Below are 26,521 nucleotides of genomic sequence, written 5' to 3'. Positions count from 1 at the left end.
GGTGACTTTGAGCCAATCACCAGCAGCCAGTGAGTTCTACTCCCGCCTTAGGTAGGAAAGCCAACTGGGTGACGTTGAGCCAATCATCAGGAGCCAGCTGGGTGACTCTGAGCCAATCACCAGGAGCCAGTGAGTTCTAGTCCCGCCTTAGGTAGGAAAGCCAGCTGGGTGACTTTGAGCCAATCACCAGGAGCCAGCTGGGTGACTTTGAGCCAATCACCAGGAGCCAGTGAGTTCTAGTCCCGCCTTAGGTAGGAAAGACAGCTCAGTGACTTTGGGCCAGTCCTTCTCTTTCAGCCCAACCCACCTCATAGGATTGTTGCTGTGGATAAAAACAGGAGAAGGAAGGTATGTTGGATATGTTCGCAGTTATTCGTACAAATAATAATGGTGGGATACAAATAAATAAATAAATAAATAAATCCCAATTGCTGAATTTTCCCGTAGTTCCATTCTCCTTTGGTAGCAAATTCTCAATTGTCACTTCAAATTGTTGGCTTGTTGAATCCAGTTTATAGACACACACACACACACACACACACCAGCTCAACTGACTCTGGGTAGCTTGCAGTAAAAGCAATCAATTAACCCTCCTCATCCCCAAATCAAATGGGCCAAAATGGAAATAATGGAAAAGGAAAACAAAACATGACTCGATCATTTAAAATAACAACAACGCCAACTAATCAAGGAGAGAAGCAACCTGCAACTAAGGAGAAACTTTCTGACAGTCAGAACAATTAACCAGGGGAACAACCTGCCTCCAGAAGCGGTGAATGCTCCAACACTGGAAGGTTTTAAGAAGAGACTGGACAGCCATTTGTCCGAAAGGGTGTAGGGTCTCCTGCCTGAGCAGGGGGTTGGACTAGATGACCTCCAAGGTCCCTTCCAATTCTGTTATTCTGTTCTGTTCTTTGGTCCCCAGATGTAATGGTATGTGAGAATGACCTTGAGGGACCAGGGAATGAGATGCTGCTTAGGGAACAATCTGATAAGAGATGGGGTAGCCCAGAGCTGCATCACGGGCAGAGAAAGACACTGAGAAAGGATCCTCCTCCCATTTTCAGATTGTAAAAAAGACAGTGGGAGATCTGCACTTTCAGATTGCAAGGTTCTGTTAAGGCAGCCTTACAATAAAGTAGACTTAGATCAATTGGTTGTATTTACCTGGAAGGACTGACACCGTATCAAACATGTCCTAATGCAATTCAGATCCACCTTCCTCTGCCTTAAGATCATTATTGTCTGTCCTGAATTCTGGGCTATCAAAAAAAAAAAAAAAATCTTGATCTCCTACATTGTACCTTTTAGATATTTGGGGGAAAAAAATGATACCATTTCCATCTTCATTATCTTTTTTCAAAGGTAAACATATCTCGATTCCCTGGTCTTCTTCACTTGCGAGATGCAGATTCCAGTCCTCTAATCATTTTTCTGTGCCTTTCTTGAAATTGAATCTTTCTTAAAAATGTGGTTTGATTGTCTTTCTGAAAAATAATATTCTTAATGAGCATAAATTGCTGGAGGCAGAAGAGCGGGCTGTGTGTGTGTGTGTGAGAAAGTCGTGATTAGATAACAGCTACTGTGGTACGAGTCCCACCAATCTACCTGTCAAGATAAGGCACTCAAGAAGTATCTTTTGTTGAAGAATGGTTCATTCTTAGGGCCATTTACAAAAAAGACTGAAGCAGCTTATCCTGAGCAGAAAAGATAATTATGCCGAAGTAAGTTATAAGCAGCCAGGGCTGAAAGCATTATGGATGAGCATCGGCTGCTGATTAAATTATTGAAGAATACGCTCTCCTAGATGAATGAAGGATGTGGATGGCTCCATAGACGTCACCATGGAAAGGGCTGTGTTTTTGTTTTGTTTTTTTAAAGGAAATTTATATCATAGATAGTGAAACCCGAATTTTGTAGCCATTGGTGGTGGCAGTGCCCATCAATTTGTGGAGAAAGGTCTAACAAATCCACGGAGATTTGGCTAGCGGGGGCTGTTCCTCTTGATGGACAACCATCGCCTCATAAATCACAGGAAACTGTGAAAAGTTCGAAGCTAACTTAAGGACATTTATCTCAGCAGGAAATTAGAAAATATAAACAAGCATCTGTCTCCACCAGACTCTTTTAGGGCCTGAGATAAGAAGAAATTCAAGACTTCCCCCCCCCCACACACACACACATCTTCTAGAGAGCAGCTCCACAAAGCATCAAAGCCTTGAAATGTATTTATTTATTAAATTTTCCAAAGCCACCTCACCGTCAAAGCTTTTGGGGCCGGTTCTCCATAAAAGACAGTAAAAATAAAGTAAAGACACATTCAAAGAAATGCAAAATAAACATGATAAAAGGGAGCTACGGGGGGAAAAAAAGAGAGTTTTCACAGAAAATATTCTCCCCTTGTAGACCCCCTCCTCATCTTCCTAGCTGAGGAGACCTGACTTCATTGGATAATCTTGAAGTCCAGGTGGGCACATTTGGGAGATGAGGTTGCGCTTGGTGCCCGCTGAGCTTGGTGGTTTTCTTGCAGACGTTTTCACGAACAGAAGGGCTTCCAAAGTCCTTGGCTGCGTCTAGCGGTGTGTGGGCAAGCAGAACATTATCGTGAAACAACACCACACCAGAAGTGGTGCCATAGAAAACCCCGCCAAATGTGAAGGTGCCAAAGAAGTACGGCTAGTGAAGTTCATGGAGTGTGCTTCAACCATCAGTTCAGACGTCTATTGTGCCAAAAAAAAAAAGCTGCCCAAAAACCCAACACAGTGTTAGGTTGCATTAACAGAGGGATAGAATCAAGATCACGTGAAGTATTAATGCTACTTTACAAGGCTTTGGTAAGACCACACTTGGAATCCTGCATCCAGTTTTGATCACCACGATATAAAAAAGATGCTGAGATTCTAGAAAGAGTGCAGAGAAGAGCAACAAAGGGGACTGGAGGATAAAACATATAAGGAACGGTTGCTGGAATTGGGCATGTCTAATTTAATGAAGAGAAGGACGAGGGGGGACATGATAGCAGTGTTCCAATATCTCAGGGGCTGCCCCAAAGAAGAGGGAGCCAAGCTATTTTCCAAGGCGCCTGAAGGCAGGACAAGAAGCAACGGGTGGAAACTAATCAAGGAGAGAAGCAACCTGGAACTAAGGAGAAACTTCCTGACAGTTAGAACAATTAACCAGTGGAATAACCTGCCTCCAGAAGCGGTGAATGCTCCAACACTGGAAGTTTTTTACAAGAGACTGGACAGCCATTTGTCTGAAACGGCGTAGGGTTTCCTGCCTAAGCAGGGGGTTGGACTAGATGACCTCCAAGGTCCCTCCCAACTTTATTATTATTATTATTATTACAACGTTATGAATACTCAGACAAGCCATCCATAACAAACATCAGGGCAAGTTGACTTCCGGTGTGGTGTTGGTTCACGACAATGCTCACCCGCACACTGCTGGACGCATCCAAGAACTTTTAAAGCAGTTCCGTTGGGACGTTTTTCATCACACACACACACACACACACACACACACACACACACACACACACACCCCATAGACCAGATCTGGCACCGAGCGATGATGACTAAGGAATGTCAAATCTTGTAAAACATTACGGCAAATGCCTCAGTTTGAATGGCGACTATGTCAAAAAATCATGTAATGTTGTAGCTTTCTAATGTGTATCATAAAAGTTCTGCATCTGTGAGTTTCTGTCATTCATAGCCAAAGGGAGGTTTATTTCCGAATTGCCCTCATAGTGACAAGTAGTCCTCAGTTTATGCCCAGTTGCTTAGCTACAGTTCAAAGTTACGACAGAACTTACCTTCAAGTTACTCAAGACCTGAATTCGAAGGGTGAAAAAAAAGGCTAAGAAGTCACTCTTTTTCAGGTCTGTTGCAACTTCAGACAGCAACTTAACAAACTGCTGTAAATCAAGGGCTAGCTATAATTCAGCCCGGATGTGTTACATGTGTGAGAGAAAGAGGGCGAAGACAGTCTCTCCTTAAGAATTCCCAGGGAATGTTCTAGAAGCAGCTTGTGCAGGGAGTCCTCACCTTACCACCAATCTTTTAATGCAGTGGTTCTCAACCTTTTTAATGTCGCGACCCCAACCGGCCGTAAGTCGAGGACTACCCAACCAGTCATAAGTCGAGGACTACCCAACTGGTCATAAGTCGAGGACTTTCTCTGCCCAGGAGCGCCGTGCATGTGTGGTGCCGCCCCCTGTGCCGGCCGAGGCGTAGCTGGCAAGCGGCAGAGACGGCGCAGACCGACCACCAGCTGGGCCACCAGCTGGCCCAGCCCAGGGGAGGTAAGGCCCCACATACGCCAGCAACCCTCCCTGCGCCCGCCGGCCTCCCACCTCCCACCCCTGGCCCTCTTTTACTTACATTTTTAGTAGTTGCTCAACAGGGAGGGGTGGAAGCTTCCAGACAGCTCGCCTTCGCTGCAGACAACTTGCAGCACCGTTTGCAGAATGGGACTTTTGGCGGGCTCAGCAGGGCAGAGACAGCCTGGACAATTCCTAATAGCTTTTGAAAGCCAATAGAATTAGACTCTATTCAAGAGAGTCTATTCTATTGGCTTTCAAAAGCCAATAGAATAAAAGGGAGTAGCACGGCTAAGGAAAAGGGGGAAAAAATGGCGGACTGCGTTGTTTGGCGACCCCCGTGAAATTGTCGTTCAACCCCCAATGGGGTCGCGACCCACAGGTTGAGAACCACTGCTTTAATGGGATGGAGAGATATTATGTGGGAGAGAAAGAAGGCGAAGGCAGAGTCTCCCTAACAGTTCCCAGGTTATATTGCAGAGACTGCTCCGCCTGGCCAGGTTTTATCTATAGGTGCGGAACAATAAAGAAATCCAGAGGTCTTCATTATAAAAGATTAAACAAAGAAGACTTGGAAGACAGTGTCACTTTTGGTTTTCGGCCTGCGAGCGGGATCAGAAGCAGCCAAGTTCCCCTTTCCAGACCTGACTGCCCGTCGCTGTAGACAAACGAGATCTGATTCAACAATGCAGGCTCGCCCACCCAGCCCCAATTCCCCAAGCTAATCAATATACAGCATTGCTGCAGTTTTGATCTCCATGAAAGCTTTTCTCCGTGGATCTTGCGAAGCCGGGAAAAGATCAAACCCCTCCAGATCAATAAAAGGCACATTGTGTTCCGAGCCCACCTACGTTTCGCGGCTGAAATGACGGATGAGAAAGACGCCGAACGAAGAAACGAAAGGCAGCGCACCCCTCAAGAAGGCCCAGAAGATTTTTAAAAAAAAAAAAAAAAAAACACCACAAGGTGTTGTTTGTAGAGTTGGGAAGGATGGTCCTTTGAAATGGGCAACCTGGGTTTGGTCTAAGTCACTTCTGAAGAGACAATAGGGCAGTGTTTCTCAACCTTGACAATTTTAAGGCATGTGGACTTCAACTCCCAGAATTCCACAGCCAGCATTGCTGGCTGTGGAATTCTGGGAGTTGAAGTCCACATGCCTTAAAATTGTCAAGGTTGAGAAACACTGCAATAAGGTGTGGAGAAAAGATGCCATGGGGAATGATATATCAGTTTACCCACTTTACAAGGCCTTGTTAAGACCACATTTGGAATAGGGCATCCAGTTTTGGTCACCATGATGTAAAAAAGATGTCGAGACTCTAGAAAGAGTGCACAGAAGAGCAACGAAGATGATCAGAGGACTGGAGGCTAAAACATACCAAGAACGGTTGCTGGAATTGGGTATGTCCAGTTTAATGAAAAGAAGGATTAGGGGTGATATGATAGCAGTGTTCCAGTATTTGAGGGGCTGCCATAGATAATAACAATAACAACAACAATAACAATAAAAAAGTGGGAAGGGGTCGTGGAGGTCATCTAGGCCCCCTGCTCAGACAGGAAACCCTATACCATTTCAAACAAATGGCTGTCCAGTCTCTTCTTAAAGACTTCCAGTGTTGGAGCATTCACCGCTTCTGGAGGCAGGTTGTTCCACTGGTTAATTGCTCTCGCTGTCAGGAAATTTCTCCTTAGTTATAAGTTGCTTCTCTCCTTGGTTAATTTCCATCCGTTGCTTCTTGTCCTGCCTTCAAGTGCTTTGGAGAATAGCTTGACTCCCTCTTCTTTGGAGTAGCCCCTAAGACAGTGGTTCTCAACCTTTTTAATGCCGTGACCCCCAACTGGTCGTAAGTCGAGGACTACTCAACCGGTCGTAAGTCGAGGACTACTCAACTGGTGCAGCACCGTTTGCAGAATGGGACTTTTGGCGGGCTCAGCAGGGCAGAGACAACCTGGACAATTCCTATTGGCTTTTGAAAGCCAATAGAATTAGAATCTATTCAAGAGAGTCTATTCTATTGGCTTTCAAAAGCCAATAGAATAAAAGGGAGTAGCACAGCTAAGGAAAAGGGGAAAAAATGGCGGACTGCGTTGTTTGGCGACCCCCGTGAAATGGTCATTCGACCCCAAATGGGGTCCTGACCCACAGGTGGAGAACCACTGCCCTAAGATACTGGAAGACTGCTATCATGTCCCCCCTCGTCCTTCTCTTTGTTAAACTAGACATATCCAATCCCTGCAACCGTTCTTAGTATGTTTTAGCCTCCAGTCCCCAATCATCTTTGTTGCTCTTCACTCTTTCTAGAGTCCCAACATCCTTTTTTTTTTATTGTGGTGACCAAACCTGGTTGCAATATTCCAAGTGTGGCCTTACCAAGGCCTTGTAAAGTGGTACTAACACTTCACGTGATCTTGATTCTATCCCTCTGTGAAGGTAGCCTAAGACCTGGAGAATCGGTGGATTCTCCTTTACCCGTTCCAGCGAGGCATAGATCAGGATTTCAGTCGGACATTTTCCCAGAGCAAGAGATTGGAGGTTTAAGGTTTTTATTCTAGCGTTCTTCCTTGATTGACCAATTTGCGAGCTTGATTGAAATAGCAGTTCATTACAAAGGGACTATGAGTCAGCAGCAGCAGCAGCATAATGTGGATGCTGGCCGGACGAGCTGTGTCAACAGAAGTATAATTTGCAAATCATGAAAAATAGCAGGTTTACTTGATTCTGCGCTGGTCAGATCTGTTTGCAAGGACGGTTAATCATCCTGAATGGAATGCCCTTTCTGTGGAATGAATAATTTCACACTCTTCTTAAAAACTTCCATTGCTGGAGCGCCCACAGCTTCTGGAGGCAGGTTGTTCCACTGGTTAATTGTTCTCACTGTCAGGAAATTCCTCCTTAGTTCCAGGTTGCTTCTCTCCTTGGTTAGTTTCCATCCATTGCTTCTTGTCCTGCCTTCAGTTGCTTCTTGTCTTGCTTTCACACACACACACTCACACACACACAGACACACACAGACACACACACACACACACACACACACACACACACACACACGGACTATGCTGGTATAAAAGCAATAGATACCAGAAGCAATAAAAGCTTAAATAAAAGCTAGATAAATAGTAATCTTACACAATCTAGCTAACTTTGTTACTGGTTCCTGGTATTGATTACTGCAGGATATCTCACCTCCTTGTTTTTGCTGGATTTCCCAGGCTTTTGGAGATTTTGGTTTTAAATCAAAAGACAGCAGCGTTACTACTCTCTTGTTCCACAGTACCCCCTTTTTTTGGCTGCTTTGCAAAAGGATACGACACCCCTTTCTGTGAATGAGAAAAAGAGGAAGGTTGAATTGGTCTGTTGGATGGATATTTCACGAAACGTCAGTGGTTGATTTTTGTGTGATAAATACCTGACCGTCTGGAGCACAGTTTCTGGCTGGGGAATTCTGGGAGCTGAAATCCATCCAGCTTAAAGTTGCTTAGTTAGAGAAACATTGTTCTAGAACACTGGTAGCCTTTGACTTACAACCACAGTTGACCCCCCCCCTAATATCTGTCGCTAAGTAAAACAATTGTCAAGCGAGTTTTGCATTCTAAGAACTGCGCCATCACAGCTCTTCCTTCCTTCCTTCCTTCCTTCCTTCCTTCCTTCCTTCCTTCCTTCCTTCCTTCCTTCCTTCCTTCCTTCTTTCCTTCCTTCCTTCGGACTTAGCAATAGCACTTAGACTTATATACCGCTTCACAGTGCTTTACAGCCCTCTCTAAGCAGTTCACAGAATCAGCCTATTGCTCCCCAGCAATCTGGGTCCTCATTTTACCGACCTCGGAAGGATGGAAGGCTGAGTCCACCTTGAGCCGGTCAGGATCGAACTGCCGAATTGCTGGCAGCCGGCAGTCAGTAGAAGTAGCCTGCAGTACTACATTCTCACCACTGCGCCACCACGACACACTAGGTCAGGGCTAGGCAACCTTGGCTCCTTTATGAGTGGAGGACTTCAACTCCCAGAATTCTTGAGCCAGCCATGCTGAGGGGAAAGGGAGAGGTTTCCATGCTGAGCCATGCTGGCTCAGGAATTCTGGGAGTTGAAGTCCACGAGTCATAAAAGAGCCAAGGTTGCCTACCCCTGGCCTAATCAATGAATCTCTAAGACCATCCCCACCAACACTGATAGGGCAAGACACCTTACAGGAGTAGGCAACCTTGGCTCTTTTATGACTGGTGGACTTCAACTCCCAGAATTCCTGGGCCAGCATGGCTCAGCTTGGAAACCTCTCCCTTTCCCCTCAACATGGCTGGCTCAGGAATTCTGGGAGTTGAAGTCCACGAGTCATAAAAGAGCCAAGGTTGCCTACCTCTGGCCTAGGCCTGGGCTGCTTTATGACTCATGGACTTCATCTCCCAGAATTCCTGAGCCAGCAGGGGGGAACTATGGCCCCTTCATGACTTGTGGACTTCAACTCCCAGAATTCCTGAGCCGGCATGGTTCAGCTTGGAAACCTCTCGCTTTCCCCTCAGCATGGCTGGCTCAGGAATTCTGGGAGTTGAAGTCCAGCAGTCATAAAAGAGCCAAGGTTGCCTACCCCTATCCTAAATCTATAGCTAAACCTGTTGTTGCTGCTCAGGTTCAGGACTTTTGTACTGATGGGTAGGGTCTCCTGCCTGAGCAGGGGGTCAGACTAGAAGACCTCCAAGGCCCCTTCCAACTCTGTTATTCAATTCTATTCTCGCTCTATGTAAGCAACTCTTTCGGTTGAACTTACTCCATTGTTGGTGATCTCAAGAAACAGACAGAGAGCCCTTTATCTTCACCTCTGCCTGGAAACGAATTCTGAACTAAAAGCGAGATGTAGCTGTGTGCGCCAGCGACGCTAACTGTGACATTGTCTGCAGGTTATGGTGACACTGAAGCAACCGGCCGTAATTAGCCAGCTCTTGCTGCCTTTCCTCCAATTGGTAGAAACATCAGAAGCCAAGATACTTTTTGATGAGGAGAAATATTGTCTTTTGTGTTTGCCCAAAGGGCTCAGATTGGATAGAGCAGGAAAACTCTGCTGGTTCTCGCAATTAGGGTGGTGAATCACGATGGTTTTTAAGCAGGACAGCAGCAGCGACAGCTGTCACTGAGGGTAGCCCTGTGGTGAAATGGGAGGCAACTAAATTTAATTTAAGAAAGGTAGTCCTTCACTTACGACCAGAGTAGAGCCCAAAAGCTCTGTTGTTAAGCGAGACATTTCTTCAGTGAGTTTTGCCCCATTTTGTGACCTGTCTTGCCACTGTTATTAAATGAATCGCTGCAGTGATCAAGTTAGTAATAGGGTTGTGAAGCGAATCTGGCTTCCCCATTGACTTCGCTTGTCAGAAGATCACAAAAGGGCATCCCGTGACCCTGGGACATTGCCAACCGTCATAAATGTGAGTCAGTTGCCAAGCATCTGAATTTTGATCATGTGACCCTGCGGTCGCAAGTGTGGAAAACGGTTCTAAGTTTTTTTATCAGTGCCGTTATAACTTTGAGTGGTCACTAAACCAACGGTTGTGAGGAAAGGACTAACTGTACATGAATACATATTTATTATTTAGATTTTTGAGGCCACCAGAGACTGGACAGCCACTTGTCTGAAATGGTCTAGGGCATGGGTAGGAAACCTTGGCTCCTTTATGACTGGTGGACTTCAACTCCCAGAATTCCTGAGCCAGCCATGCTGAGGGGAAAGGGTTTCCAAGCTGAGCCATGCTGGCTCAGGAATTCTGGGAGTTGAAGTCCACCAGTCATAAAGCAGCCTAGGCCTAGGCCAGAGGTAGGCCACCTTGGCTCTTTTATGACTGGTGGACTTCAACTCCCAGAATTCCTCAGCCAGCCATGCTGAGGGGAAAGGGAGAGGTTTCCAAGCTGAGCCAGGCTGGCTCAGGAATTCTGGGAATTGAAGTCCACGAGTCATAAAAGAGCCAAGGTTGCCTACTCCTGGTCTAGGAGGCTCACCACTAAGAACAGGAGGACTTAGGACAGGGGTAGGCAACCTTGGCACTTTTATGACTCGTGGACTTCAACTCTCAGAATTCCTGAGCCAGCACAGCTCAGCTTGGAAACCTCTCCCTTTCCCCTCAGCATGGCTGGCTCAGGAATTCTGGGAATTGAAGTTCACCAGTCATAAAAGAGCCAAGGTGGCCTACTCCTGGTATAGGGTCTCCTCCTTGAGTAGAGGGTCAGAGTAGAAGACCTCCAAGGTCCCTTCCAGCTCTATTCTGATTGATTGTTTTCTCATAGGAAGTGGGGCTGTCTGTTTTCAATGATCAGGTCTGCAGAGGGTTCTTTGAAGGACCTTAAAACAGATTCAAGCCGCACGTGCTTGTGGCTTACACATGGATACAAGTGTATTTCAAGGAAATCCCGGGGAGGGATCCTGGAGGTCTTCTAGTCCAACCCCCTGCTCTAGCAGGAGACCCTATATTAAATAATAATAATAATAATAATAATAACAACAACAACAACAACAATAAAGTTGGAAGGGACCTTGGAGGTCATCTAGTCCAACCCCTTGCTCAGGCAGGAAACTCTACACCACTTCAGACAAATGGCTGTCCAGTCTCTTCTTAAAAACTTCCAGTGTTGGAGCATTCACCGCTTCTGGAGGCAGGTAGTTCCACTGGTTAATTGTTCTCACTGTCAGGAAGTTTCTCCTTAGTTCTAGGTTGCTTCTCTCCTTGCTTAGTTTCCATTCGTTGCTTCTTGTCCTGCCTTCAGGCGCTTTGGAGAATAGCTTGACTTCCTCTTCTTTGGGGCAGCCCCTGAGATATTGGAAGGCTGCTATCATGTCCCCCCTCGTCCTTCTCTTCATTAAACTAGACATACCCAATTCCAGCAACCGTTCCTTATACCTGAATTGGTCCTATACCATTTCAGACAAATGGCTGTCCAGTCTCTTCTTAAAAACTTCCAGTGTTGGAGCATTCATCACTTCTGGAGGTAGGTTGTTCCACTGTTTAGTTGTCCTCACTGTTGGGAAGTTTCTCCTTAATTCCAGGTTGCTTGTCTCCTTGATTAGATTCCATCCATTGTTTCTTCTCTTGCCTTCTGGTGCTTTGGGAAATAAGTTGATCGCCCTCTCTTTTGTGGAAGGCCTTGAAATACAGGACAACCACGATCATGTTACTTCTGAAATCTCTGAAAACCGGAATGGGCTTACCTACCTGGTCTGCAGCTTCGCCATCCCTGCCATCCATCAAGTCTCCCTGCTCTGCCTGCAAACTCTTTTCTTATCAAATGCCAGCTGGATTTGCATTCAGAGAGTGCACCCTGCTCCAAGCAGGGGGAGAAGACTCAATCAATCACCAGCAAATGAATGGCACCCCAGCTACTGTTGGAAACTGGGAGAATCGTAGCCGTCTAAATTGATTGCGAGGTTTTGCCCCTGGGAAAACGAGGCGCCGAGGTCACAGCAGCGGGAACAGTGGGCTAGAAAATCCAAACAGAAGGTGCATACTGGTAGTCCCAAAATGTTCTGCTTTTTTCAGGAGGCCACTGGACTTTCTTGTTTTTTTTCTTGGAAGACGTTTCTCATCCCAGAAGCTTTGTCAGATCTGACTGGATGGTGGGGGAAATGGAACAATTTACAGCTGGTCATTTCCCTTCTTTGAGAGAGTCGTTGAGGCCACTTGGAGGTTTGTCTGTGTCCTCAGGGTCACCGGAGTGGTGCAAATGGGTGTGGAGCCTTCTTGGCTGCAGGATGTTTTGTGCCCTGGGTCCCTTCACGGTTGAAGACAGACGCAGGCTTTTGGGTATGTTGAAAGAAAACTCTTCATCGGGGTTCAGTCCAAGCCGGGAATAAACAGAATGGAGACTGCTTTAGAAAGAAGGTTGCAGTTTATTGAAGAGCAGAGCCAGAAGGCTCTGGGAAAGCCGACCACCTGTAGCTGGGAGTGGTGGGTTTTTATACCTTCTTGGGCTTTTGTGTTTGAAGTTCTTTCCTGTTCCTGTGGCATGAACTTTGACCTGAGCTTTTGAGCATGTCCTCTTGGTATTCTGGTGGTGGTGGGTTAATCCTATTACGTCCTAAAGGTCATGTTTTTAGAGTTTGGGTGGGGGATGTAGATTTTAGGGGTCTTTGTCTTTCTAATCTCATCAGCTCCAAGCTTCCTGGCTCTAGTCTTCCTGAATGAATCACCAAATCTGCATTTCTACAGAGCTGGTCTCTGCCTGGGGCTTTTAAGAAAACTGGGCCTCTCAGGGCTGGCTGAGGAATTCTTGGAGTTGAAGTCCACAAGTCTTAAAGTTGCTAAGTTTGAAGACCCTTGTGTTAAGTTATTACTACAGCTTCCCCCATTGACTTGGCTCGCAAAAGGGGATTCCATGACTCTCTTAACAATGGAACCTTTGGGCTCCATTGTGACTGTAAGTTGAGGACTATCTGTATTCACCCATAGATATAGTCCTTCTCCCTCCTGCCTTACACACACACACACACACACACACACACACACACATGCATACCCAGGAGTCTTTGATTTAGAGAAGGCAGCAGGGTGAAGCCAAGACAGGTGATAGCATGGTACTGAACGTCTGGATTGGGAACATCCATGCAAGGAGCCAAAACAATAAATAGCATCTGCATCAAATCGACACGATCTCAAAGTGATGACATTGATGACATGAAATCATTGCAGGCATGTTTTCCAGAGGAATTTGCAGGACCGTGGAGAGAAGGGGGGAGCTTCTGGTGAGGACATAGCAAGCTACACATCCCTAAAGGAATGGGGACGACCTTACTGTGGAGATCGGTGGCCGAAGGGTAGATTCGGGCTAGCACAATCTCTCTCGAGACCGGAGAGATCCTGAGATTGCCCACATGTACTCTGGGCAGCTGAAGAGAACTTCACAGAATAACAAAACAGAAAAACAGAGTTGGAAGGGGCCTTGGACGTCTTCTAGTCCAATCCCCTGCTCAAGCAGGAGGCCCTATATCATTTCTGACAAATGTTTGTCCAATCTCTTCTTAAAAACCTCCAGTGTTGGAGCACCCACAACTTCTGGAGGCAATCTGTTCCAGTGTTAATTGTTTTGTCAGGAAGTTTCTCCTTAGTTCCAGGTTGCTTCTCTCCTTGATTAGTTTCCACCTGTTGTTTCTCGTCCTGCTTCCAGGTGCTTTGGAGAAGAGCTTGACTTCTTCTTGTTTGGTTGACCTCTTCTTTTAGTTATTGGGTTCTGGAGGACCCCGGGATGATGTTGAAGGAAGAAAGCCCGAGAAAACAAACCTAGGAGAGGTGATTTGCTGCGCCAGACTAATCAACACAAGGGACAAAGTTGTCTTGTTTCCACAGTCAGTTGGATCGTTGCTTACATCCGATGTGGGGGCCTTGGATGCAGAAATGATTGATCTGGTGACCCGCCAGACGGAAACCATAAAATAGGAATAATATAATTTCAAAAAATAATCCTGAACTCCAGTGTAGTTAGATTAATGGGGCTCCCTCCCTCCCACCATTAAGAGATTAGTGTACCTATCAACTCGGAGTAGACACTCTGTCTGTGCCCTCACTGAATCTTCTTTCCATATGGCTGAACTGTCATATTATAATGGTGATTTATATGCTTCCATCAGAGAGACATCATGCTATTCTTTTTTTCCCTGGAAAGTGATGTTGTTGTTGTTTGAGCACTCAGAACTTTAGTTGTGGAGCTGAGCGGCAGCCACACAGGAAGCAGGGGTCAAAAGCTAGATGTGATGGAAGAAAGAACAATACACCCCAAACTTAGGTGCTGATTAATCTAAAAACTAAAGACTATTGCATATTTGGTATATATAGCTCCACTTGGTGCCTATTATGCTAATTGGGCATTGCTGCACATCCCAGGCTGCGAAAAATGGGAGGCAAAGAGCTGTTAACGTGGTTCCATGAACAGGTTTTTGTGCGTGAATAGATGCCCTGTTCTTACACTCTGAAATGAGCATTTGGGGGAAGGGGGAACAGGGGTGAGCATCTGGAAGATGATGGACGAGGCATTGCCTTCAAACTAAGCTCATGTTTTATTTTTAAAAAGCTTCAGCTGGTTGGATCTAGAGGAGGAAGAGGAGGAGGAGGAGGAGGAGGAGGAGGAGGAGGAGGAGGAGAGGGAGAGGGAAAAGGGGAGGGAGGCAGAAGGAGGAGGAGAAGAAGAAGGAGAAGGGGAGGAAGAAGGAAGGAGAAGAGAAAAGGAAGAAAGAGGCTAAGGGGCAGGGGGTGGGGGAGGAAGAGAAGAAGGAGGAGGAGGAGGAGAAGGGAGGAAGAAGGAAGGAGAAGAGAAAAGGAAGAAACAGGCTAAGGGGCAGGGCATGGGGGAGGAAGAGAAGAAGGAGGAGGAGGAGGAGGAGAAGGAGAAGGAAGGGGAGGAAGAAGGAAGGAGAAGAGAGAAGGAAGAAAGAGGATAAGGGGCAGGGGATGGGGAGGAAGAGGAGGAAGAGAAGGAGGAGGAGGAGGAGGGGAGGAGGAGGAGGAGGAGAAGGAGAAGAAGAAGAAGAAGGAGAAGAAGAAGGAGAAGGAAGGGGAGGAAGAAGGAAGGAGAAGAGAAAAGGAAGAAAGAGGCTAAGGGGCAGGGGGTGGGGGAGGAAGAGAGGAAGGAGGAGAAGAAGAAGGAGAAGGAAGGGGAGGAAGAAGGAAGGAGAAGAGAAAAGGAAGAAACAGACTAAGGGGCAGGGCGTGGGGGAGGAAGAGAAGAAGGAGGAGGAGGAGGAGGAGGAGGAGGAGAAGGAGAAGGAAGGGGAGGAAGAAGGAAGGAGAAGAGAGAAGGAAGAAAGAGGATAAGGGGCAGGGGATGGGGAGGAGGAGGAGGAAGAGAAGGAGAAAGAGGAGGAGGGGAGGAGGAGGAGATATTGTGGAAATGCAGCATCTAAGAATTTCATTGAGCTGAATATCAAAGGTTGTTCAGACCCTACCAGCATGGTAGTGAAATGAAAGACAGAGCTTTCACACCTATGGCCCAGCTTGTCATTAAATGAGAGCAAAAACACCCAACTCTACTACTCCCAAAGTCTCTTTCCTTTAGAGAAGAAAAAAAGGTCAGTTTTCATTTACTGAATTATTACTAAGTGAATGGGGGAAATGTAGGTGAATTTCTTTCACAGAGCCCAGCACTACGAAAGGCGAGATGCAAATGTGAGGAGGGTAAGCTACATTTGGAGTCTTGAGCCCAGAAATACAACCTATAGTATCCAATGGGGTTGGACAGTGTTCAGATTTGATTCAAAAAGGCCACGAAAGCATGAGGGGGTTGCAAATGTAGCACTTGTGTGCAGGTCTAAAGCAGCCAGATCTTTTCTCAGGATTTTATATATGTGATTCTTTAAAGCAGCTGCATCTTTTCCTGAGATTAGATAGATAGATAGATAGATAGATAGATAGATAGATAGATAGATAGATAGATAGATAGATAGATAGATAGATAGACAGATACTCATAACTCTTAAAAGCAGCTGCATCTTTTCCTGAGATATAGATAGATGAGAGAGAGAGAGAGAGAGAACAACTCTTAAAAGCAGCTGCATCTTTTCCTGAGATATAGGTAATAGATGATAGAAGACAGGCAGACAGACAGCTAGATAGGACTCATGGCTCTTAAAAGCAGCTATTTCTTTTCCCCAGATCATGTGACTGTCTGCAACTTTTTAAAAGCAGACATCTCCCTGGATCAATACTAGAAAAAGAAACGGCTGCTTTGAAGAGTTGCAGAGAGACTTTTTTTTTATTTCCCCCTCCCAAAACATCTTTATAGGGGATCCATCCCTAATTATTGCCCATCCCATCTTCGACCCGCTACTCAGCAAACCGGGTAAAATGGCTGCAAACCCGGCGTCCCTCCGCCCTGCGAATTTCCAACCTCACACCCCTCCCCTTAACATAAATGGATGGCGTCTCCTGGAAGTGGCCACGAGTTTGAATTCAAAGCTCTCGGCATCTTCTCTTAAAGAACAGCCCTGGGCAATATCTTTAATAGCTTCAATTAGTCTCTGTTTATGGATTCCAGGTCTCCTGGTATCTTTGGAGTACATCACCTCTAAACTGGGTGGTCAAGCTAATTAAAACTAATGAGTCCATTAAGGTCACCCTAACGAGAAAGTTTTCTGCCGAAGAGATGACAGTCTGGAGCAGGAGAGTGTTTTTCCAATCAGGAAAGCAAGCAAAAACAGCCAGAGAATTGGGGGGAGGGGGGAAGAGGGCTGGCTTTTATCTCCCCTACATGGAAATGGGAACTTACATGAGGTCAGCAGGCTGAAACCTATGACAAATGGGTGCAGGAATTGGGTATGTCTAGTCTAATGAAGAGAAGGACTAGGGGTGACATGATAGCAGGGTTCCAATATCTCAGGGGCTGTCACAAAGAAGAGGCAGTCAAGCTAGTCTCCAAAGCCCCTGAAAGCAGGACAAGAAACAACGGATGGAAACTAATCAAGGAGAGAAGCAACCTGGAACTAAGGAGAAATTAGTCAGTGGAACAACCTGCCTCCAGGAGTTGTGGGTATTCCATTGCTGGAGGTTTTTAAGTAGGAACTGGACAGCCACTTGTCTGGAATGGTGTAGGATCTCCTGCTTGAGCTAGGGGTTGGACTAGAAGATCTCCAAGGTCCCTTTCAACTCCGTTATTCTCTTAATACCATCATGATCAACCACTAAGGCAGTGGTTCTCAACCTGTGGGTAGGGACCCCATTTGGGGTCAAACAACCATTTCACGGGGGTCGCCAAACAACGCAGTCCGCCATTTTTTCCCCCCTTTTCCTTAGCTGTGCTACTCCCTTTTATTCTATTGGCTTTTGAAAGCCAATAGAATAGACTCTCTTGAATAGAGTCTAATTCTATTGGCTTTCAAAAGCCAATAGGAATTGTCCAGGCTGTCTCTGCCCTGCTGAGCCCGCCAAAAGTCCCATTCTGCAAACGGTGCTGCACCAGTTGAGTAGTCCTCGACTTACGACCGGTTGAGTAGTCCTCGACTTACGACCAGTTGGGGGTCACGGCATTAAAAAGGTTGAGAACCACTGCACTAAGGGAACTAGATATGATTGTCTAACGAATGGGTGCAGGAATTGGGTATGTCTAGTCTAATGAAGAGAAGGACGAGGGGTGATATGATAGCAGTCTTCCAATATCTCAGGGGCTGCCCCAAAGAAGAGGGAGTCAAGCTATTCTCCAAAGCACCTGAAGGCAGGACAAGAAGCAACGGATGGGAACTAATCGAGGAGAGAAGCAACCTGGAATTAAGGAGGAATTTTCTGACAGAACGATTAACCAGTGGAACAACCTGCCTCCAGAAACGGTGAATGCTCCATTACTGGAGGTTTTTAAGAAGAGACTGGATAGCCTCCTGTCTCAAATTGTATAGGGTCTCCTGCTTGAGCTGGGGGCTGTATTAGAAGACCTGTTAGAAGCCCCCTTCCAGCCCTATTGTGATTGAGATTTCTGACTAAGTCAAAATCTGTGAGAAAAATTAACCAGTGGAACTGCTTGCCTCCAGATGTTGAGGCTCCATTGTGGTCATGAGTCAAGGGCTGTCTGTATTGCACGCTCTCTGCAGGGCACTTTCCATCTATAACAGAAAGGAAATAAATGTTTAAATGAAAGCAAAATCATAAAGGTCAATTTATAATGTGCCTCTCTTCAGACAGTAGGTATATTTGCGAATGATATGGCACCACACAGATCAACTCAGCATAAATTGTGCATTGCCGTATTTTAGGCCTGATAGAATCACGACGTGATACATCTTTTAGTGAAATTGCTCCCTGTCCTTTCCTTCTTTCTTTTTTTTATATCTCTATTTTTCTTCCTACATGTTTGCTTCAGGATTTACAGTGAGGCTTAATAGCTGGATGATCGGAAGTGTTTACTTAATCCCCTATCGCCGGCACTTTTCCCTTTGAAACGATATTCCTGGATTTGCCGTAGCATTTTAAATTCCTCTCTGAATTCTGCGTGTGGCTGTTACTCTTTTACCTCACAAGTTAATCGGAGAAAGTGTAGTAAATTGCAAATTCTGTCAACTGGGTTGATATTCTACCATGTATAAGCTGGGTCAGGGGTAGGCAACCTTGGCTCTTTTATGACTCGTGGACTTCAACTCCCAGAATTCCTGAGCCAGCCACGCTGAGGGGAAAGGGAGAGGTTTCCAAGCTGAGCCAGGCTGGCTCAGGAATGCTGGGAGTTGAAGTCCACGAGTCATGAGGGGGCCACAGTTCCCCCATGCTGGCTCAGGAATTCTGGGAGTTGAAGTCTGCAAGTCATGAGGGGGCCATAGTTTCCCCCATGCTGGCTCAGGAATTCTGGGAGTTGAAGTCCCCAAGTCATCAAGGCCATAGTTCCTCCATGCTGGTTCAGGAATTCTGGGAGTTGAAGTCCACGAGTCATGAAGGGGCCATCGTTCCCTCATGCTGACTCAGGAATTCTGGGAGTTGAAGTCTACGAGTCTTAAAAGAGCCAGGGTTACCTACACCTGTCCTAAGTCCTCCTGTTCTAAGTGGTGAGCCTCCTATAGCAGGGGTAGGCAACCTTGGCTCTTTTATGACTCGTGGACTTCAACTCCCAGAATTCCTGAGCCAACATGGCTCAGCTTGGAAACCTCTCCCTTTCCTCTGAGCGTGGCTGGCTCAGGAATTCTGGGAGTTGAAGTCCACAAGTCATAAAAGCACCAAGGTTGCCTACCCCTGCCCTAGGCCTAGGCCGCTTTATGACTCATGAACTTCAACTCCCAGAATTCCTGAGCCAGTATGGCTCAGCATGGAAACCTCTCCCTTTCCCCTCAGCATGGCTGGCTCAGGAATTCTGGGAGTTGAAGTCCACGAGTCATAAAAGAGCCAAGGTTGCCTACCCCTGAGCTGGGTTGACAAGATCCGAAATGAGGAGGTGATAAGCCACCTGGGAAAGCCGCGGGAAATCATCAAAACGATTAAAAAAAACGAAAGTTAGAATATTTCGGACCTGTGATGTGACACCCAGAAAAATACGGCATACTCCATTTAATCCTCCAGGGAAAGATTGAAGGCAAAGTGCCATTGTAACTTCAGTCGTTAAACGGAAGGTTGTAAACTGAGGACTATTTCCATAGCCCCCCCCCAAAAAAAAACCCCACATCTTTGTCTTCACAGCATAAGGAACCCGAAAGACGCTGTCGAATATCAAGTCCCTTTTTCCAAGGCTGTTCTAACTTCGAACGGTCACTAAATGGATTGTTGTAAGTCGAGGACCTACCCGCATTCTGTTTGTCATCTGAATGGTACAGACCTGTAAAAGGGATTCGATTCTGCTGGTTGTGCTGCTCGATCTGAGGCCCTTCCTGGCTTTCCTGTGGAAAAGCAAGATTTATAATTATTAGAATCTGTTATTTCCTGTGCAATTCAATAAGCAAAGGCCCGGGAAAACAATGGGTGAAAGGCAGTTTTAATAAGCACTCGGTGTGCCCGTAATTAAATCTCAGGTTTTTGTTTGGAAAACAAGAATCGCATTTAGTGGCCCTCTGAACATCTGTGTCACATTCTTGCTGGGCAATTAGGAAACGCTCTGTGAAACGATCAACAAATGCAGGTGTGGCGTGCAAAAAGAACTGCCTGTCGGAGAGGTACAATTTTGTCACATCCAGGTGCTGAAAGCTGGTTAAAAGCGTAAGAGCTGATGGATCTCAATAAACTTCGGCTCTGGGTCCCCTCCAACAAAATGAAATTCAACGGAGGGAAAAGTCAGGTTTTACCATTATGGCAAGAAAAACCAAATGTAGATTAATTAGATTAGATTGAGATAACCTTTATTGTCGTTTTTTTAACTGTGGGCACAATGGAACATGTTAAAAATGTAATGCAGTTGCTTGCTCTCAAAGTGTATTACATAACATCACATTTAAAACATACTATATACAACATATGTATAGGCCTACACCAGTGGTTCTCAACCTTTTTAATGTCGTGACCCCCAACCGGTTATAAGTCGAGGACTACTCAACCGGTCGTAAGTCGAGGACTACTCAACTGGTGCAGCACCGTTTGCAGAATGGGACTTTTGGCGGGCTCAGAAGGGCAGAGACAGCCTGGACAATTCCTATTGGCTTTTGAAGGGCAATAGAATTAGACTCTATTCAAGAGAGTCTATTCTATTGGCTTTCAAAAGCCAATAAAATAAAAGGGAGTAGCACAGCTAAGGAAAAGGGGGGGGGGAAATGGCGGAAAATGCATTGTTTGGCGACCCCCGTGAAATGGTTGTTCGACCCCAAATGGGGTCCCGACCCACAGGTTGAGAACCACTGACCTACACCCTTACAACAAAGCAACAAAGATGATCAGAGGACTGGAGGCTAAAACATATGAAGAACGGTTACAGGAATTGGATCTGTCTAATTTAATGAAAAAGAAGGACTAAGGGAGACATGATAGCAGCCTTCTAGTATCTCAGAGGCTGCCCCAAAGAAGAGGGGGTCAACCTATTCTCCAAACAATAGGCAGGACAAGAAGCAACGGATGGAAACTAAACAAGGAGAGAAGCAACCTGGAATTAAGGAGAAACTTCCTAACAGTGAGGACAATTAGTCAATGGAACTACTTGCCTCCAGACGTTGTGGGTGCTCCATCCCTGGAGAATTTTAAGAAAAGATCTGACAGCGTTTTGTCTCGAATGGTATAGGGTTTCCTGCTTGAGCGGGGGGTGGGGGGGTGGACTAGAAGACCTCCAAGATCCCTTCCCATTCTGGGAGTTGACGTCCACACATCTTAAAATGGCTAAGGTTGGGAAATATTGATGTAGTTGTGTTGGCACCAATCTAGAACTCAGAAGACCGTGAGGTTTAGTCTGGCCTTAGGCACCCATCGACCTGGGGAACTTAATAATAATAAAGTTGAAAGGGACCTTGGAGGTCATCTAGTCCAACCCCCTGCTCAGGCAGGAAACCCTGTACCATTTCAGACAAATGGCTGTCCAGTCTCTTCTTAAAAACCTCCAGTGTTGGAACATTCACAGCTTCTGGAGACAGGTTGTTCCACTGGTTAATTGTCCTCACTGTCAGAAAGTTTCTCCTTAGTTCCAGGTTGCTTCTCTCCTTAGTTAGTTCCCATCCGTTGCTTCTTGTCCTGCCTTCAGGCGCTTTGGAGAATAGATTGACTGCCTCTTCTTTGGGGCAGCCCCTGAGATACTGGAACACTGCTATCATGTCCCCCCTCGTCCTTCTCTTCAGTAAACTAGACATACCCAATTCCAGCAACCGTTCCTTGTATGTTTTAGCCTCCAGTCCCCTAATCATCTTTGTTGCTCTTCTCTGTACTCTTTCTAGAGTCTCAACATCTTTTTTTAAATCGTGGTGACCAATGCCTTACCAAGGCATTGTAAAGTGTTTGGGCCAGTCACTGTCTCTCAGCCCTAGAAAAGTGGCAAGGGCAAATCACTTCTGAAAAATCTTGCCAAGAACACTACAAGGACTATTCCAGGCAGTTGACTTAAAGGCGGGTGCACACACACACACACACAGAGACACACACAGACCCACACACACACACACTTCAATTTAGGCCTCTTTTAAAGAGGTCTGCATGTCCTCATTCCAGGAAAGTAATTTACTTGTTGTTTTACCTGGCCCTTCCTCCGTTTCCATGGATTCGTTGGTTGCTGGCAATTCTGCTAAGAGAATTGTGTTTTTGGAATATCAATGAGCTGAGATCTACAGTTTCCCCTTCTCAAGCTGAAGGCAAGGACAGTGCTTTTCCTATCATCATCCCTTGCAATCTGCAAGAACAAAAAAGAGACACCGTTTGAACAGAGCAGATGTTGGAAACCACCATGGAAAAAGCAAAGGCATCTATGCGTTCAGCCAGAGGTTAATAAAATCAGCAAACCGCAGAGATCTATAACAGGGAAGGAAGCTGCAGAAGAAGGAGCTTGAATGGTGGGCTGTGGGCTTTGAATCGTAGTGTTCTGGAGCTGGAAGGAAGCTTAGAGGTCATCCAAACCAACTTCTGATTCAGTGGTGGACGTTCTAGACTAGGGGAAGAGGAGGAGGATGTCTGTGGGATCCTTGGTCCTCTCTGAGCTTGGTGGTTTTCTTTCAGATCTTTCATGACCCAAACTAGGTAACATCATCAGTGCTAGAAGGGAGTGGAAAGGAGAAGGAGAGAAGGAGGCAAAAAAAGACTGTGGGGTCCTTGGTGCTCTCTGAGCTTGGTAGTTTTCTTGCAGACGTTTCTTGACCCAACTAGGTAACATCATCAGGGCTAGAAGGGAGGTGGTGGTGGTGGTGGTAGTGGTGGTGGAGGAGGAGGGGGAGGAACAGTAGGAGGAGGAGGAGGAGGAAGAAGAAGAAGAAGAAGAAGAAGAAGAAGAAGAAGAAGAAGAAGAAGAAGAAGAGGAAGAGGAAGAGGAAGAGGAAGAGGAAGAGGAAGAAGAAGAAGAAGAAGAAGAAAGAGGAAGAGTAAGAAGAAGAGGAAGAAGAAGAAGAAGAAGAAGAAGAAGAAGAAGAAGAAGAAGAAGAAGAAGAAGAAGAAGAAGAAGAAGAAGAAGAAGAAGAAGAGGATTGTGGGGGGTCCTTGGTGCTCTCTGAGCTTGGTGGTTTTCTTGCAGATGTTTCATGACCCAAATTAGGTAACATCATCAGTGCTAGAAGGGAGTGGGGTTTCTGGAGAGGAGGAGGAGGATTGTGGAGTTCTTGGTGCTGAGCTCGCTGGTTTTCCTGTAGACATTTCATGATCCAACTAGGTAACATCATCAGGGCTACAAGGGAGTGTGTTGAGGAGGAGGAGAAGGAGCAGGAGCAGGAGGAGGATTGTGGGGTCCTGGGTGCTCTCTGAGCTTGCTTGTTTTCTTGCAGACGTTTCATGACCCAACTAAGGAACATCATCAGTGCTAGAAGGGAAGTGGGGGAGGAGGAGGAGCAAGAAAAGGACTGTGGGGTCCTTGGTGTTCTCTGAGCTTGGTGATTTTCTTGCAGACGTTTCATGACCCAAACCAGGTAACATCATCAATGCTAGTCAAGATCACATGAAGTGTTAGAATCAAGATCACGTGAAGTATTAATACCACTCTTCAATGCCTTGGTAAAGCCATACTTGGAATACTGCATCCAGTTTTGGTCACCACGATGTAAAAAAGATGTTGAGACTCTAGAAAGAGTGCAGAGAAGAGCAACAAAGATGATCAGGGGACTGGAGGCTGAAACATACAAGGAACGGCTGCTGGAATTGAGTATGTCTAGTTTAACGAAGAGAAGGATGAGGGGGGACATGATAGCAATGTTCCAATATTTGAGGGGCCATCACAGAGAAGAACAGAACAAAATAACAGAGCTGGAAGGACAAGAAGCAATGGATGGCAAAAAAAAAAAAAAAATCAAGGAGTAAATCAACCTAGAACTAAGGAAAAATTCCCTAACAGTGAGAACAATTAACCAGTGGAACAACCTGCCTCCAGATGTTGTGGGTGCTCCATCACTGAAGGTTTTTAAGAAGAGACTGGACAACCATTTGTCTGAGATGGTAGAAGGTTTTCTGTTTGAGCAGGACTAGAAGATCTCCAAGGTCCCTTCCAATGATGATGACGATGATTAAAAAAAAATGATTAAAAATTTACAGCAGGGAGCCTCAAAAGCTAGTACCCACTTCCTGAAGCGACAGCTATCTACAATATGTTTTCTTTTTATTTCCTAAACCTTCTGCCTCTTCCTTGTTCACAACAGAAGGAGGATAGATCAGTATGCTTTTCTTTTCTTTTTTCTAAAGAAGCCACTTAAGAGAGAGAGAGAGAGACGCAAACGAGGGAAATGTGGATTTCCAGCCTGGCTTTGCTGCAAAGAAGGTCTTGTCTTTTCAAGGCCAAAAGATCACCATTTTTATGCAGAAGTTCCAAGGCTTTTCTGAAATTGCCCGCTGCAGACGCGGAATACAATGTGGTAAGAAAATAACCCTCCAGCGCATCTTCAAGCCAGAGCAGACCTCATAGGTCCGTGGTGGCGAACCTATGGCACGTGTGCCACAGGTGGCACGCAGAGCCCTCTCTGTGGGCAGGCGCGCTGTCGCCCCAGTCCTAGGCCTTCAGCTGGGTTTTATAAAACCTTTTTGCTTTAGGCCTCCGTCGCCATGTGCCCCAAAAAAATCAACTTCAACTTCTCGCGGGGGAAAAAAAAAGATGGAATGGATTGATTGAACTTTTTAGTCCCACCCTGTCTGCCGTTACCACCGCAGCCATGCCCACCCAATGGGCCACGCCCACCCAATGGGCCACGCCCCCCCGATGATACATAAGTGGGTTTTGGGTTGCACTTTGGGCACTCGGTCTCTCAAAGGTTCGCCTTGACTGTTGTAGGTTCCTATTATGGGGTGGAAATAAAAAAATCCCCTTGGCCTCCAAGTGTAAAATGTCACAGAGACAATACTGTGTGTGTGTGTGTGTGTGTGTGTGTGTGTGTGCGCGCGCGTGCATTCAGCAATTAGCATTTTGTTCAAGTTGTGGCAAAGCATCCCTACTCCTAGGGTGGTGGTGGAGGAGGAGGGGGAGGAGGGGGAGGAGGAGCAGGGGAGAGCAAGAGTGTGGCCCACATTAGGTGGAAATCTGGGGCGAAAGAGACACGTGGAGGATTCCTGGACACGAAGAAAAAAGAAGAAAGCTGCAGAATATACGAAGATCCCATTCTCCTTCCCCAGCCTTCCTCTCCTTGCTCCCCTTCTTCCTCCTTGCTCTCCTTCTGCTTACTTCCACCCTCCGCTTCTTCCCCTCACTTCCTCATCCCCCTTCCCCTCCAGCCTTCCCTCCCCCTTTCTCCCTTTCCCTTCCCACCCGCTTTCCCCTCCCCTTCTTTCCACCCATTCCTTCTTCCTTTCTTCTTCCATTCTCCCTTCCCTCCCTCTCTGTGGCTATCCCTCCCCGCTTTTGCTACTTCTACCCCCTTTCCTAATCTTCCTCCCTCCCTTCTATTTTTCCTTCCTTCCTCCCACCTTCCTCTGTTTCCTTCCTCCCTCCCTCCCTTCTCTATTTCCTCCCTCCCTCTCTTCCTCTTCTTTCCTTCCTTCCTTCCTCTCCTGCCTTTTTCCTTCCTTCCTCCCCACTCCCTCCCTCTTCTTTCCTTCCTTCCTCCCTTCTCTATTTCCTCCCCCTCTCTCTTCCTCTTCTTTCCTTCCTTCCTCCCCTCCCTTTTTCCTTCCTTCCTCCCCACTCCCTCCCTCTTCTTTCCTTCCTTCCTATCTCCTCTATTTCCTCCCTCTCTCTTCCTCTTCTTTCCTTCCTTCCTCCCCTCCCTTTTTCCTTCTTTCCTCCCCATTCCCTCCCTCTTCTTTCCTTCCTTCCTCCCTTCTCTATTTCCTCCCCCTCTCTCTTCCTCTTGTTTCTTTCCTTCCTTCCTCCCTTCCTCCCCTCCCTTTTTCCTTCCTTCCTCCCCACTCCCTCCCTCTTCTTTCTTTCCTTTCCTTCCTTCCTACATCCCTTCTTTATTTCCTGCCTCCCTCCCTTCTCTATTTCCTGCTTTCCTTCCTCCCTTCCTCCCCTCTCTATTTCCTGCTTTCCTCCCTCCCTCCCTTCTCTATTTCTTTCCTTCCTCCCTCCCTCCCTTCCTTCCTACCTATCTTCTCTATTTCCTGCCATCCTCCCTCCCTTCTGTATTTCCTTCTTTCCTTCCTCCCTCCCTCCCTTCCTCCCCTCTCTATTTCCTGCTTTCTTCCCTTCTCTATTTGCTTCCTTCCTTCCTTCCTTCCCTCCCTCCTCCTCTTCTTTCCTTTCTCCCTCTCTCCCTTCTCCATTTCCTTTCTTCCTCCCTCCCTCCCTCCCCTATTTCCTTCCTCCCTCCCTTCCTTCTCTATTTCCTTCCTCCCCTCCCTCCCTCCCTCCCTCCCAAACAACAGAAGCAATGAGGTAACGATTACCAGCTAGAGTTTCTGGCTTCGTTCCTATGTGGTGGAAAACCTTTTTTGCTGCTGAAAAATTGATGGGAATTCACACCAGGGTTATTTGCTGCTTTGCTGCCAGTTTTCGACCTGGCTGCCTTGCGGCCTCCCCAGTCTGCCTTGCAACCCCCAATCCAGAAGTTGCCCATCCTCGCTTGCCAGGAAACCCAAATGCAGCTGTGTGCAGTGGCAGCTTTTTCCCCTGAATGTTGCCCTGTGCTTCACAACTTTGCATGGGGAACAAGTGCATGGGGGGGGGGAGAAGGATGCACCCAGCCATGCAGATGAGATCACACGAGCAGGCGTATGCAGCAGTAATCAAGCCGGCCCGTTTTATG

General features: G+C 46.5%; 1 long non-coding RNA gene across 1 annotated transcript; it reads left to right on the top strand.

Moving 5' to 3' along the window:
- The first annotated feature begins 302 nt into the window (after positions 1–302).
- Positions 303–19,520, top strand: LOC120296856. The gene is made up of 2 exons (XR_005553601.1): positions 303–348; positions 19,431–19,520. It is a non-coding gene; the product is annotated as an uncharacterized LOC120296856 (long non-coding RNA).
- Positions 19,521–26,521: the final 7,001 nt, after the last annotated feature.

This window comes from Crotalus tigris, unplaced genomic scaffold, assembly GCF_016545835.1.
Source record: "Crotalus tigris isolate CLP2741 ecotype Arizona unplaced genomic scaffold, ASM1654583v1 scf7180000021639.249875, whole genome shotgun sequence".
Taxonomy (NCBI): Eukaryota; Metazoa; Chordata; class Lepidosauria; order Squamata; family Viperidae; genus Crotalus; species Crotalus tigris.
The sequence above is the reverse complement of the archived record's forward strand: the minus strand, read 5'-3'. Positions and strand labels throughout refer to the sequence as shown.